The sequence below is a fragment of the Podarcis filfolensis genome (genome assembly GCF_964270895.1).
Source record: "Podarcis filfolensis genome assembly, chromosome: 5".
Classification (NCBI taxonomy): domain Eukaryota; kingdom Metazoa; phylum Chordata; class Lepidosauria; order Squamata; family Lacertidae; genus Podarcis; species Podarcis filfolensis.
This window is the reverse complement of record NC_139608.1, coordinates 83,003,628-83,017,805: the sequence shown is the minus strand read 5'-3', so window position 1 is coordinate 83,017,805 and position 14,178 is coordinate 83,003,628. Positions and strand designations below refer to the sequence as shown.

At 40.3% G+C, this 14,178-nt stretch overlaps 1 protein-coding gene and 1 long non-coding RNA gene across 2 annotated transcripts in view; one reads left to right on the top strand and one right to left on the bottom strand.

Moving 5' to 3' along the window:
- LRMDA (leucine rich melanocyte differentiation associated) overlaps positions 1-14,178 on the top strand; it is a 746,646-nt gene that overhangs the window by 229,851 nt on the left and 502,617 nt on the right.
- LOC310763096 overlaps positions 11,247-14,178 on the bottom strand; it is a 135,494-nt gene continuing 132,562 nt past the window's right edge. Inside the window, exon 2 of the long non-coding RNA XR_014548478.1 lies at positions 11,247-11,612. This is a non-coding gene — a long non-coding RNA (uncharacterized lncRNA). The remainder of the gene's footprint in view (positions 11,613-14,178) is intronic.

Sequence of the window (14,178 nt, the reverse complement as noted above, 5' to 3'; positions counted from 1 at the left end):
GTCTTGAAATCTTTGCAGATGCAAGTTTTGGAAGTGACACCACGGATGGTACAAGCACTTCTGGAGTATGCTACATGTACAACCACTGCCTGTTTGATTGGTTGTGCAAAAAGCAGACGACAGTTAGCCTAAGTTCCTGTGAAGCAGAACTCAATGCTCTGTCATTTTCACTCATGGATTGTGAATGGTTGATGCAACTGTTTAAGGACATTGGGGTTTCTGTGAAATGTCCTATACAAGTGTATCAAGACAATAGATCTTGTTTGGCTTTGCTGAACTCGGAGAGTTGCAAGCAAAGGACCAAGTACTTGCAGATTAAGCTACATCGTGCAAGAGAGTGTATTCAGAAAGGACTTATTCAGGTGTCCTACATGCCAGGAAATGAAATTCCTGCTGATCTGTTGTCTAAGGTTGTTAACAGAGAACAACTGAAGGTTTACGCACAAAAGTTGCAATTGGGTTGAACCACAGGTACTACAGGTTACACGGAAAGGGGGAGGATGTTAGGATATTTCCGTTCCACCTTAAAAGGGTGCAGGATGTTTGTATAACACCCTGCGTAAGTTCCTGTCTCACAGGATGTTTATGCTATATGTTCCTTTCGATTTTGCCTGTCTTGCCTGAGCAGTCGGAGGAGACGGTCATGATTTCTTTGTTCTGACCAATGCCTAATAAACTGTATATGTGCAGTTCTGCTCTCATGCTGTGCAACTTCTGTTGTGTGAATTCTGCTGAAAGAGTGTGCTCTAAGCCAGAGGTTTAGTGTCGCTGAATTGCTGATATTGCCTGACTACGGGAGGTCGATGGATCGTCCGGCATCCGAGCTTGGGGCTCAGATGGACTCTATCTCCCTGGCAGTATCCCAACAGAAACCTCTTTTTATAAAAATGAATCATTGATTTTGTTTGTGATGTTAACTTAACATCACACTAGGATATGTACAGTATTGTGACAGTATATTGCCCCATATGTTAAGACTATGGGCCAGGATGATTAGGGGGAAAGTAAATTTCTATCTTTCAAATGTCCCTTCTGTGGATATTCATAGCCATTCTTACTCTGAGGGACTTCATGATTTAGGAGGTAACTTGATCCAACTGAGAAGATTCATTATAGTTGCAACGGTATTTCAGTTCAGATAACAAGCTGGCTGAAAGTAGTAAAAATGGCACCTTATAGGAAAGGAGAAATCCCCAATCACTGACCTGTCACAATTCTGCACCCTACTGGCTTGTGAGGAAAGAGGTGTAAACATGGGGGGGACACCTGTAGAGAGGGAAATATCGCAAGGGGGACAGAATTTCCTCCTCCCCGCACCTCGCATTTGCTGTGTCCTTTCCTTCATGGTGGCTTGATGAAACCGGTTATTTCTTTCAACCTTGAATGAAACCCTGAAGATCCCTGTGTACTTCAATTTTTAACAGAAATTAACCCCAACAGTTGCTGCTGTGCAAACAGCACTTAAAATCATGAACATTTTAAAGTAATTAAAACTCTGCATTTAATTAGAACACCTGTAAATTAAGCAGTGCCTGTATATCATAAAGGTACGCCAAAAAGCTCTTTATTTCCAGTGCATTGCAGAACTTGTCAATACATTTTCTCTGGTCAGCTCCTCTCTCGTTTTCCTCCCCCTCCCCCCTTTTCATTTTTATAAAGCAATAAAGTAGAAAGTGACAGCAGGATCAGCTTAAAGCAACAAACATATTGGCTTTGATTTTTGTATGTGATACAGCAAATGCAACTTCCATTTCACATTACTGTCAACAGAAATCGCATTAGTACAGGAATAGGCAGTCCTTGCTTAGGGAATTCCCGGCTCTTTGGTATTCAGGGATGCTATGTGTGAGAGAGAGGATGCCCTTCTCATGCAAAGGGTCGCTCCACTGCCGAGTTCTCTTTATTTTTAGTAATAGCATCTGATAGGATTGAAAAGTGGGGTGAAGGTGAGGGTAGGACACTTCACGAGAAGAGGGCCAGGGAGAAACAACAAGCAGATGTTCTCTGATGATAGCTGTTGAAGAGAGAGGATTTGGCTGCGAGATCTGTAGACGGCACTTGTTGCAAGCCTTTAACTCGAGCCAGTAGTGCTGGGTTTTTTTGCCCCCAAGAGTAGCGGCATACCTGCTGTTGCGATCAAGCCACTTGCCAACAGTGGCATCTGCTCAGTGTAGACATCAAGAATTTGAATGTCAATATCTTTGCCTTTAAATGAATGGAAAAGTATTTGTCACTCAGCAGCAATCATTCTTCAAATAAAAGGTTAGCCAGACAGAGCCCTTAATCAAAGAGTCTGTCTTTGCTGTCAGCCATGCCTTTTAAATAGCAATGATGAAGGCTGGCTGTCAGCGCATGACTTGATGAGTTAGGTGATTGATCTGCATAAATCATTTTCTTTTAACATTGTCAGTGAAGAGTAAATTAGTGGGATTCTTGTCAGGGAGGTTATTAACCATATTGAAATTAATATACAATATTTTAGGTGTATCCCGAATTCACACAGTTGCCGTTAAGAACATGAAAATTACATAGGATCTTAGCATATATTGTTCTGCTAATGAAGTCTTTTTTATTGTTGTTACTATTACCATGTGAAATTCAAATGATGAACATATAACTTATTTTTATGAGCTGCGGAAGAAATGAAGTTTAGAGGAATTAGACACTGGTGATATAATTTAACTTAATCAGCAGAAGCTTATGACAAATGTCAGGCGTACGTTTTAATAATGCGATTGCATGCTGATATAATAGATGCATATTTCTAGGTTTAAAAGCAAACCACATGCACCCCCAAATCATTAAATCTTACATATTGAAAGCCCTGTTTATTAGTGCAATGGTTTTGTCACTCGCTAAGCCATTGTCTACCTTGCATTCTGTCCTCTAATGACTACTTTATTCAGATTGTCTCCATCATAGCTGTGATATGTTTTAAAAGCACTTATTGGAGTGATATTTTTTAAAAGTATAGAAGAGATGCTTTATGTCTATTTGGGGGGTTGATGAAATTGTTGTAAAAACCTGAATTTAAGGGCAGCAATTCACACTTTATTAGTCAGACAGGATTCCAATCTCTAGGTTTGCCTTGTAATGCTAATGTAGGGGTGAAGCCTTCTTTGGGGAGAATTAGTGGGCAGTACAGAGCTGCTTAACCTTTTCCCCAGCCACTGGTGCTCCTCTGCAACTGTCTCCCATGCAATACTTTTTTACTTGTTTCCCACCCACCCACAGCTGGGCTGCAAGACTGGAAATAAGCCCAGTTTGGAAGAAAGTGGCCTCTCAGGCATCTGCATGGAAGAGTTGGTGGGTGTTGGAAGGGTTAAATGCTGCCTCCTGCCCGTGGATTGTCTTCTACAATGCCCCCTGCATTCACATTACTTTGGCAAATATAGTTTTAGGAACACATGCACGCCAAGGTAGTGTGTAATTCCCCCCTGCAACTGTGTCAATCTGTAACTTGATCTTTAAAACTAGCATGCCAACCAACAGCTTAGGTATAGGGTGGTATAGCTACTTGTGACTCACTGCAATGTCATGAAATGTGGTATTATACAAAGGCATGATGTGCCATAATATCTATTTACTAAAATAGGTACATTTAAGCCATGAAAAATGTGAATATATGCCTATGTGCACATAGGCATTTATACCCTCTCATGAGAAAGACATGGGTGTAGGAAGAGCAATTTGGTAAATTGGTGATTTGTAGCAACTATACTTTTTCATTTAGAGTTTGGGCAACGTGCAGTAACATGATATGGAGTGGCCTTAGTTATTACACTTACTCTTCCACCCTTAACTATGCAATACTTTGTTTTTCTTTTCATAATTCTCTATGCTTCTATTTGGCAATGTGCAGTCTGTGAAGGAAAACATCCACAAGATGCCCTGATGTTCAGTGTTACTATCAGTGCTGCTATCACCTAGAGATTGGAGATAGCGGAAACCACTATCATATGGTGCGAAAAGCACAGTACTTGGTAACTAATCCTGCTAAAAGTTAGAGAAGCCCTAAGTAATCTGAGGGACATGGGTGGCACTAAACCACAGAGCCTAGGACTTGCCAATCAGAAGGTCGGCGGTTCGAATCCCCGCAACAGGGTGAGCTCCCGTTGCTCGGTCCCTACTCCTGCCAACCTAGCAGTTCGAAAGCACGTCAAAGTGCAAGTAGATCAATAGGTACCACTCCAGCGAGAAGGTAAACGGCATTTCTGTGCACTGCTCTGGTTCGCCAGAAGCGGCTTAGTCATGCTGCCCACATGACCCGGAAGCTGTACGCCGGCTCCCTGGGCAATAAAGCGAGATGAACGATGCAACCCCAGAGTTGGCCACGACTGGACCTAATGGTCAGGGGTCCCTTTACCTTTACCTTTAAGTAATCTGAACAGTAAGGAAGGAGTACCACAGCATATAATTGTAAGGGTCTGTTTGCCACCAGACCATTGAGAGCTTTTGAGCTGCTGGCCAAGTAATGTGAACTGTACGCTACAAGTGTTGCAAAACACCTGTCCTCAAAGACAAGCCCTTTTCAAATATTAATGGGAAGAGTGTGCAGATATGAGACGAAAGCATGTTCTGTAGTTATATTACGTATGGTAACTCTGAAATTTATTGCTTTGACATATTGAGTGACTATTTTTAACAAGTTTCTAAAAGACAGTTAGTTTGTCTGAATAAATAGGGTATGCATGCCAAAGGCATGATCCCTTTGCAAAAAAAAATGGGTGATTGATTTGTGCTGGTAATGCTACTATGGATACAGTAGTGCAATGAAAAAGCAGGACTGCCTTGAGGAGGAGGAGCAGCAAATGGTGCCCCCACTCAAGTCAAGTTGCACAGTACCTAAGACTATTAAAGTTATTTTGGTACCTGAGGCAGAAACTCGCACAAGTGCCTCTTCCGCTCCCTGGCAGTAAAAATTCCAAATAAGATTAAATTAAATAGCGAGCAATTTTCTGCCCTTTTATGACACCTAAAACCAGCTGCCTAAGACAGCTGCCTTATTCTACCTAATGGTAGAGAGCTTTGGTGGGGAGGGCGGAACACCCAGCAATTGACCAAATGCTATTCAGATATACTAGTGTTTTAATTTAATTTAATTTTAAATTTTTTGTTGCAATTTAACCTGGAATATTAGAGTGATCCAGTGCTTTTGAATTGGTCAGTTAACTTGACCACCTTTGCCAAACCATTCTTCTTTCTTTCCTTCCTTCCTTACTTCCTTCCTTCCTTCCTTCCTTCCTTCCTTTCCCTCATTCATAAATTTCTCGAGGTGATCATATACAACGGTAGGAATTTTCATTTCCTCATCTGAAATTTATAATAGTGCCTCTGATCAACTCCTTAATAGAGCATGAGCTACCAAGCTTATAAGTGTGATATGTAAAATGTTTCTCCCCCAGACTTTATGTTTATTGGTTTCTTTGTTATTTTTATAGAAGCAAGCACAGTCAACCTATAAAAGCAATTTCATGATTATACTTTAACAGATTTTGTGTTCAATTCATATTCCATTTAAAGTTGCTGCATTTTTCAGATTTAAAGAAAAATAATCAGATAAAGTCTGTTGCACAGTTAAAAATAAAGTATATTTTTCTATCCCACTTAAACTGTTAAGTGCATTAATTAATAAGTCTGCATTTATTCACCCAGGAAAAGCTGGGGCTTGTTAGTAATAGTTAACGCACAAGATCAAGCCTCTCCAAGCTGTGCAGATGTGCAGTTAAGTATTTATTAAAGGCATGAAAATAATGTCGCCCCAAAGGAAAATGCTGTTACTTTTTTTTTCCTTTTAGAAACGGCTGTTCATTTTATTTGGTAACTTTGGTGAATACACAGCTTTGCACTAACAGAGTACAAGAGTGTCTCTCTCATCTTTCTTGTATACAATAGTTGCATATTAAAACACTCTGTCCACACCCCCTCAAAAACAATTTTTAAAAGAGCATTACATCTCTTGCTTAGTAAATAGCACATAAATAAAAATAGCACATAAATATCTGCCATTTTTCATGATGTTAAGTTTTTTTAAAGACTTTAATTATTAAAATAAATTGGGGGGGTGGAATTAAGAAGGGAGAAAGTTAGTTTTAACTTTTCTGGGCTGCTCTAACCAAAAAGAGGTGCAGGGTCCAGGATAGTCAATCAGCGCTATACTGGCACTTCAGAAATCTTTGTTGCTAGTATCTGCCTCCATTGATGTGTGAGCTCTCCTTGACTCAATTAAAGTTTTGTCTCAAGATTACAAATGCGAGGAGGCAGCAATTTCCATCCCATCCTCTGTTTGTTGCAGTCAGTGCTGTTTCTGTTTCACTACAGTTCGGCTTCTGCTAAAATATACATGGTTCATCTTGCTATCTGCTATGGCTGAAACTAATGCAATTAATTACAGAATCAATTTTCAGTGGAAGAGAAACACCAAAGACAATGCAGAAAATAACATCTGCACAATGTTTGTAGACTAAAGAAACTGTGATATTGGATACTGTTTGTACTTACTTGTGTGATTTCTGTACCTGACCTTGGGCGAACTTGCAAACTGCAGCAATTTCTGTTCCTGTTTCCATTTCTGATGGAATTCTCTGACATTGCTACTCAATATATACACACTTTTCCTGTGAATGTTAGAGGAGGAAAGCTCTTCTTCTGGTTGTAATATTGACACATGCATGCTGATAGTGCTGTGCATGCACACCTCATTGTAGAGCTCTTTGACAATTGTAGTTCTCGGCATCAGCCATAGCCCCTTGAAAATTCAGCATCCCTTCGTTTTCCAAATAGAAACACCAAGAAATAAGAGTGAATTTTAGCGCTAGATGGAGGATAACAACCATGTTAAAAGTTTGCAAGAAGCAACAGGGAGAATGGACCCAGATACAAAAGATATATTGGGTGCTCGGATTAAATAGTTCACAACCACAGATGAGAGTAAGTTTGCAAGAAACAACAGGGAGAATGGACCCAGATACAAAAGATATATTGGGTGGTCGGATTAAATAGTTCACAACCACAGATGAGATTAAGGGAGTGCCCACAACTATAAAACAGCTGGCTTTGGTTGCAGGAGAACCTCTGGAAGAAATTACCGTATTTTTTGCACCATAACTCTCACTTTTTTCCTCCTAGAAAGTAAGGGAAAATGTCTGTGCGTGTTATGGAGGAAATGCCTACGGGTGGCATGCCTACGGATTTTCCTCTTCTAAACACTACGTGCGTGTTATGGTTGGGTGCGTGTTATAGAGCGAAAAATACGGTATGCTCAATTTGTAATTTAGCTATATTTGTTTCTCTGTGTGTGTGCATGCGCGCGCACACACACAAATTATACATATACACAGTGTTTCAAACAAATAGCTTTTCAATGCAACTGACCATTAGCAGCTGGACAGATTCATATTCTGCACCAGGTCATTAAATATTTCAGTGACATTGCCTATCTATCTCCAGTGCTATAAAGGTAGCTTTTCATGTGATAGCCTAATTGATTAGCATGCTTTACCCGAAGAGTATATCAAATAATTTGTTGGGCTATTTTGGCAGAGTAGTTTGAAAGGTGCATTATGGGTTAGCTTGTGTTTTATTAATTGTAACAAAAGCATTGCTTACTTCAATTGGAAGAATGGCCAAGCAAGATCCGAAGCCTTACACAAGTAGCAAAAGTGACAGATTATATTTTGCTGAGAGACAGTAAACAGGGTATTCCTTGCATATCAAGACATTCAAGACTTTTCAAAAATTTCTAGTGTAGAAATATATCCACAGAATAATACTCAATAAAAAATATGTGTACCCATAGGATTGCCTATAAGATTAGACTTCTAGTACAGAATACACAGAGTTTCTATTTATTTATTTAATTTAATTTATAAACAGCCCTTCATCCAAGGATCACAGGGTGGTTTACAGTATAACACTGCAAAGGTCTAGATGAAGAGGAATGTTTTCATTCCAGTGAAAGAAGGAGCCAGCGTGGTGTAGTGGTTAAGAGAGGTAGACTCGTAATCTGGTGAACCGGGTTCGCATCTCAGCTCCTCCACATGCAGCTGCTGGGTGACCTTGGGCCAGTCACCCTTCTCTGAAGTCTCTCAGCCTCACTCACCTCACAGAGTGTTTTTTGTGGGGGAGGAAGGGAAAGGAGAATGTTAGCCACTTTGAGACTCCTTCGGGTAGTGATAAAGTGGGATATCAAATCCAAACTCTTCTTCTTTCACCAATGCCGAAAGAAAGAAAGAAAGAAAGAAAGAAAGAAAGAAAGAAAGAGCTATTCCATGTGGTTATTTAATCTTGTCTAAACTGAGTTGGCTCTCCTATGCATACAGTGTTAGCATGTCAGAATCCTTGACTTGAACTGACATCGTATTCACACGCTAAGTGTCTGCATAGCAACTGAGGGCCAAGTAGACACTATGCATGGAATGCCCCATGGGTATTTATAAATTTATTTTTATGTTTCAGTTTTGAATTGGGCCTGATTGCCTTTGTAAGGGCATCAGGGTTGGGAGGGGGACAGGAGAGAGATATTGTGTCCGAAAGCATTGTATGCATCTTCTGCGAGAACTTTGTGATACTTCCTTAAAATGTTAGGCTTGGCACCAAGGACTGCACATGCAGGAGAGTCGGAATCCTGTGTGTATGATCTGCCCAAACAGATATTTGATCAGGACATAAGAATCATATTTTCCTCTGCATAGATCAATCATTGTCTTTCAGTTCCTGTCTTGTCTGGCATCTGCTGATCCGTGCTTTAATGCTGTCAGGTCAGAGATATGCAGGCCTTTGTAGCATGCTTGTACCTCATGTCATGTCCCAGTGTTGTTGTACATCTTGTTTCAGAGATATTTTTTCTGTAATGTTCTGTGACCTTTTTCATTGAGTGCGGCAGTTGGAGAGCCACTCAGTGAGGGAAAATTGAGCTGTTTTATTCCTCCCCAAGGAGCCTTGTGTTTCCTTCCACCATTCATTTGAAAGCTATCATTTTCTTGATTTTATAGCTGAAAACCACCATTGATTTGCTGGATGTTAGATCTAAGAGTCCCTCTATTGACATGCCTATTGACAGTTTTCAGTATATTCTGCGTCTAATTATCACTCTTGGCTAAATGATACACCTTGTGGACTTGAGAGATGGAGTCGATAGCTCTTGCAGTATTGTTCTAGCAGCCCCTATTGAGCTTGGTGTCAAAGCAAGGTGATTTATGTGATCAGAAAGAAAATTTTCTGTTGGGCTGCTGCATAATTAAGCCAAGTACAGAGTGACTGGTGACAAAACCAGGTCTGCCAAAGCCATCAGCAAATGAGAAAAGATCTCTCTGGTAAATAGCTGAGACATTGAAGAATCTCTTCTGGCATCTTCCACTTTTCAATTTTCAAGGGTTCGATTTTCATCCTGCTGTTCAAGGGGAGGGGGGGTTAGTTCTGCTTTCTGTTCCTTCTATAACACAGTACTAAAAGCCTGTGTGAGAGAGATGGTCATGATTTCTTTGATTTCTGTCTGATGTCCTGGTAATGGTTTTATACACATTTATGAATGTTTGGGGTTGTTGTTGTTTTTTTACCTTTGATTACAACTTATACCTAAGGCTACTTAACACTCAATCTTGATTTTAAGTATTTAATAAATGTTTTATTTATTTATTATACCCCACTTTTCAGTGAAGTGTGGCTCCCGGAGCAGCTTACACTAATTAAAACATAACAAAAAGGTACAATGCAAAGACAGATGGATTTGTGCATGGCACCCTTTTCTGATTCCCTACTAGTTGATGGCATAGTCCAGGTTCCCATCTCTTCCCCTCAGAGGAAGAATAGAAAATAGTGGTAGAGTTGTAGTTCTGCCATTCATTTCCATGAGATTTGCACAAGAAAACATCCCAGTGAATTGTATTCCATGCTAGTTAATGGTGAGTGGATGCTATTTGAATTTCCCTCTTTAGCCACCAGAATGTCTTGGGCAACCCTTGCATTGGACTAAATAATCTAGCATAGTCCCTACTAATATCTCTCTTCCTCTCTTCCTCTCTCCCATAGTAGACAGTAAAACCTTGCCTTTCATTAAGAATTAATAAAACACTGACACTAGGGATATGTGGGCAAGGAAAATGTTATGGACAAATCCTGTCATCGAGCTTTGGGTATCTTTGGTGGGGATGTCTTGGTTTGTGCTCTGAGTGAGATAAAATCCAGAGCATCACATATAAGGGGGCGGCGTTTGCGTCTTTTACTTTAAGGGTGAATTTTTTGATGGAGTCAACAGAAGATGAGGAGCTTCTCGCCCCCTGCCCATTTTTTGTAACATAATGTTCTTTCTTAAAGTCTTTTTCATCCATCTTGTCTTCAAAGTTGTCTTGTGCTGTATTTTATTTTATTTATTTTAAAAAGCATTCCTTAACCAGTTGGTCCTTGGAGCATCTTATATTAAATGCAAACTAAAATACTCAGTTCAGAGGGGAGGGGTGAAATGTGAAATGGGAAGGGGAAATAAGATGATGACACTACAAGAAAACAGCAGTAGACCATTTAAGAGTATCTGGAAAATATTTGAAAGAATTCAGCACTGCTTAAAATGTATACCATGCTTGTAATCCATTAAAACTGCACTGTGAGGTAGGTCACTATTATTTTCCCCATACTGTAGATGGAGGATTGGGCCTAAGAGAGTATGTCATGCCTAAGACTACTTAGTGAGTTCATGACATAGTTGAGATTTGAACCAGGGGCTTCCTGATTTGTCTCTCTCCCTATGGTGCTACAGCAGCTCTCTCACCTTGAAGGGGCACAACATGTTTGCACATTTTCATAGCGCTTACAAAACCCATTTGGCTAGAAACAACTGGTAGGGGTGGAGGGTGGACACATCTGAGTGTACACACCAATGGAATGGAATACTGCATAATACTTCCTTCAACTCTCTGAACAAACTGCCACCTGTCTCTAGTCTAAATCCCATTTTCCACTTGTGTTTAGACTGTAATCAATTATTCCTGCAAAATTTAATTTTCATCAAGGAAATACTCTGCATTAAGCAATTCCAGTTTTATTCCCCATGTCGCCTGTACAGTTCATTTTTCTTAACAGATGTTTGATGTTTAGCTTGTATTGTAAGGGGACAGGTGCATGTATGCACACATGCTTGTGTACATTTCATTTGAAATGTTAACCTTTGGAGCATTTTTGTATGATTAGCCATGTTAACTGAGAAATCTGAGGGCTCCCTTGGACAAAAAAACAAGGACAGCAGCCAGGAATACCAGAGCAAAACAGCAGCCAATAGGCTTGGTCTTTATTGAAGACTGTCACGACAGAACTCCCACCTGCCACAAGGTGGAACAAGATGGAAGCCCCAAACAAAAGAGCCCCCAGACTTTTATTAGCTGCTAATCCCCATGTTACACCCCCCCCAAACTACATCACTCATACATCACGGTTACATCATGAAAGGGGAGGTCTGGTGGCAGTAATCTGAGCATTCTGGACCCTGCCCCATGGTTCTCCTTGCCCTCCACCAAACACCCATCAAGTGTAACAAAAAGATATTTACATTTCCCTGTTTCCCAGCCAAGTTAATCACACCCTTTTGTCTTCAACTGGGTTTGTTATTTCTGGAATGGCTACTTGTCTGGCACTCAGGTATCAGGATGCCAGGAATTATCACTCAGGCAGAGGGGCTACTGAGTAGCTGAGCTCACATGTCTATATGAATTTCTGAAGTTTTCCCAGTGAGCCAGTACATAGATACATTTATCAGTGAATTGTTACATTTGGTATCATGCAGCAAAGGCCCTTTGACCAGATAGGAAGAAACTGTGATGGGGTGTTTTGTGGGGACAAATCACAAAAGACACAAAACCGATTGTGCTGGTTTTGGTAGTGGGCTGCACGTGGATGATATCTGCTGGAGGGGCAACCCCCCCCCAAACTATACATAAATTCCTGCAACAGCCACCAGAACATGGGCAGTTCATGGAGTAAGATGAGAAGAAACATTTAGTCCTCTGCCTTTAAGTCTTACCCAAGAGACTGTTCTACCTTCTAAAAGAATGGGTACTCAAGGCAAAGGGTGGAGGAAATACATATGATCAAAGCAAACAGAAAACTCATTTGAGTAAACAGTGTCAATCTAATATAATCTGCTCAGGTTATATTTCTTTTGTACTTTTAGCAGTAAGAGCTAAGAAATTCTGTCACAAATGTCTGGAAACATCTTTCCTACTCTTCTTTTCTAAGTAGAATAAAGCACTGTCAGTTACCAATTAATGAGAGCAGCTTTAATGACATAGGACAAAAGAACTCTTGATTTCTAACACAATGACATGCCACACTGTAGTTAATCCAGTCTAAAACTTTATTCCAGCCCCCCTTTCCCCCCCTTTTGATTTATTGAAGCTAACACAACTTATCAGAAGGAAGTCCATGAGTCATAAGAGTTTATCATTAATAAACGTGGCAACTAAAGTTAACTTGGACAGGAGATTCCAGGGTGAAGAGAAGCAACACTAAATACTGTTGGGGATGTGAGGCAGAGAGTGTAGGATATCCAAATTGAGGGTGCACCCAAAGTGGTGCCAGATACCATATTATTCTCAAGGTTTGTGTATGCACCTGATTTTTCAACTGAGTCAGGTAATAAGCTTATTTAAGACTAATGATGGTGCTTGGGCTTGCAGTTGTGAAGTTTGGGAAACAAAGCTCAGGAGTTCGACTCCACTTATTAAGCCCATTAAAAAAAGAGCCAGGCTTAAATTCGCACCAGAGTTCAGGCCCAGCAAGGGTGAGCTGGTACCCTCTTTCATACTGGACACTGCATTATTTCAAGGGCTGCCCAGGTTGCTGTGTTCTTTCCTGCGTGCCTGATTCCAGTTCTGTCTATAGCAAGGTAGCCACAGGATGGTCTATCTTTTATTTATTTATTTATTTATTTATTATTATTATTATTATTATTATTATTATTATTATTATTATTACTAATTCAACTTATACAATGCCCTATACCCGAAAGTCACAGGGCGGTTTACTGTTAATCCAAAGGCAAGTTGGCATCTCACTGCGCTGCCAGGCTGCTGCCGTGTTACACAAATTGAAGTCTCAAATGCCTCTGGGAAACGGTATGTGATGGCATACCCTTATTTTCCCATGGCAGACCTGAGGCTTCAATTTGCATAATGCAAACTTAAATGGTAAAGTAAATTAATTGAAGAGGAACTGATGTGGGGTGATCTGAAGTTCAGATTCGTTGAAGAATTTATTTGAGGTGATTTGGGCGGGAATTAATTATTTTGCCTTCTACAAAATTTAAACTCCAGTAATTATTTAGAAATTTGCATTTATACATATAAATTGCGTAAGTGTTGTTCAAACTGATGTCCTTGTGTCCTTTTCTCCAGTGGTGTTTATCATAAGGCTGGGAGTGGATTATCGAACCAGTGGAGAGGTGTAGCAGAATTGCCAAGCTTGAGGACAGTGTTTCACAAGGGCCTAGAACACGCATAGGCAAACTCCGGCCCTCCAGATGCTTGGGACTACAGTTCCCATCATCCCTGACCACTGGTTCTGTTAGCTAGGGATGATGGGAATTGTAATCCCAAACATCTGGAGGGCCAGAGTTTGCCTATGCCTGACCTAGAACAGTGCTTCACACAGAAGCAAAGGGAGTGAGCTTCTCTAAGGGAGCGGGGTGCTTCCTCTGTCTTAGCTCCGACATCAATTCAGACAGAACAGGGTAAGAGGCTGCCCACTATGTAGTTCTGGTATCCCAGATCAGATAGCCTGTTTCTCCCTCAGCTGCTGCCACAGGCTTACTCCAGAACCATCTTGCTCTAAGCAGAGGTGAGAACTAGCTTTCAAAAACCTTTTCTCCTTCTAGCTTGTGTTTGAGTTTTTATTACATCGGTTTTTAATTTTTATTTATTGTTTACTATATCTATATAAACTGTTACATAAGATTCACCTGAAAGATGGCATATAAACGTCTTGGTTTGAGCTAATTATAATTCAAAACTCCATTATGCAATAGGCAAAACATGGTATAGGCTTGGTGGTGTTTTTTTGTTTTTGTTCATTCAGCATAAATTCATGACTTTGTTCAAGATGCAGTGACCTCTGAAACCAGAGCAATGGGCGTAATGATGGCTTAACACACCATCAATCCATGGTTAGTACTTTGCAAGCTCTTTCCAAACC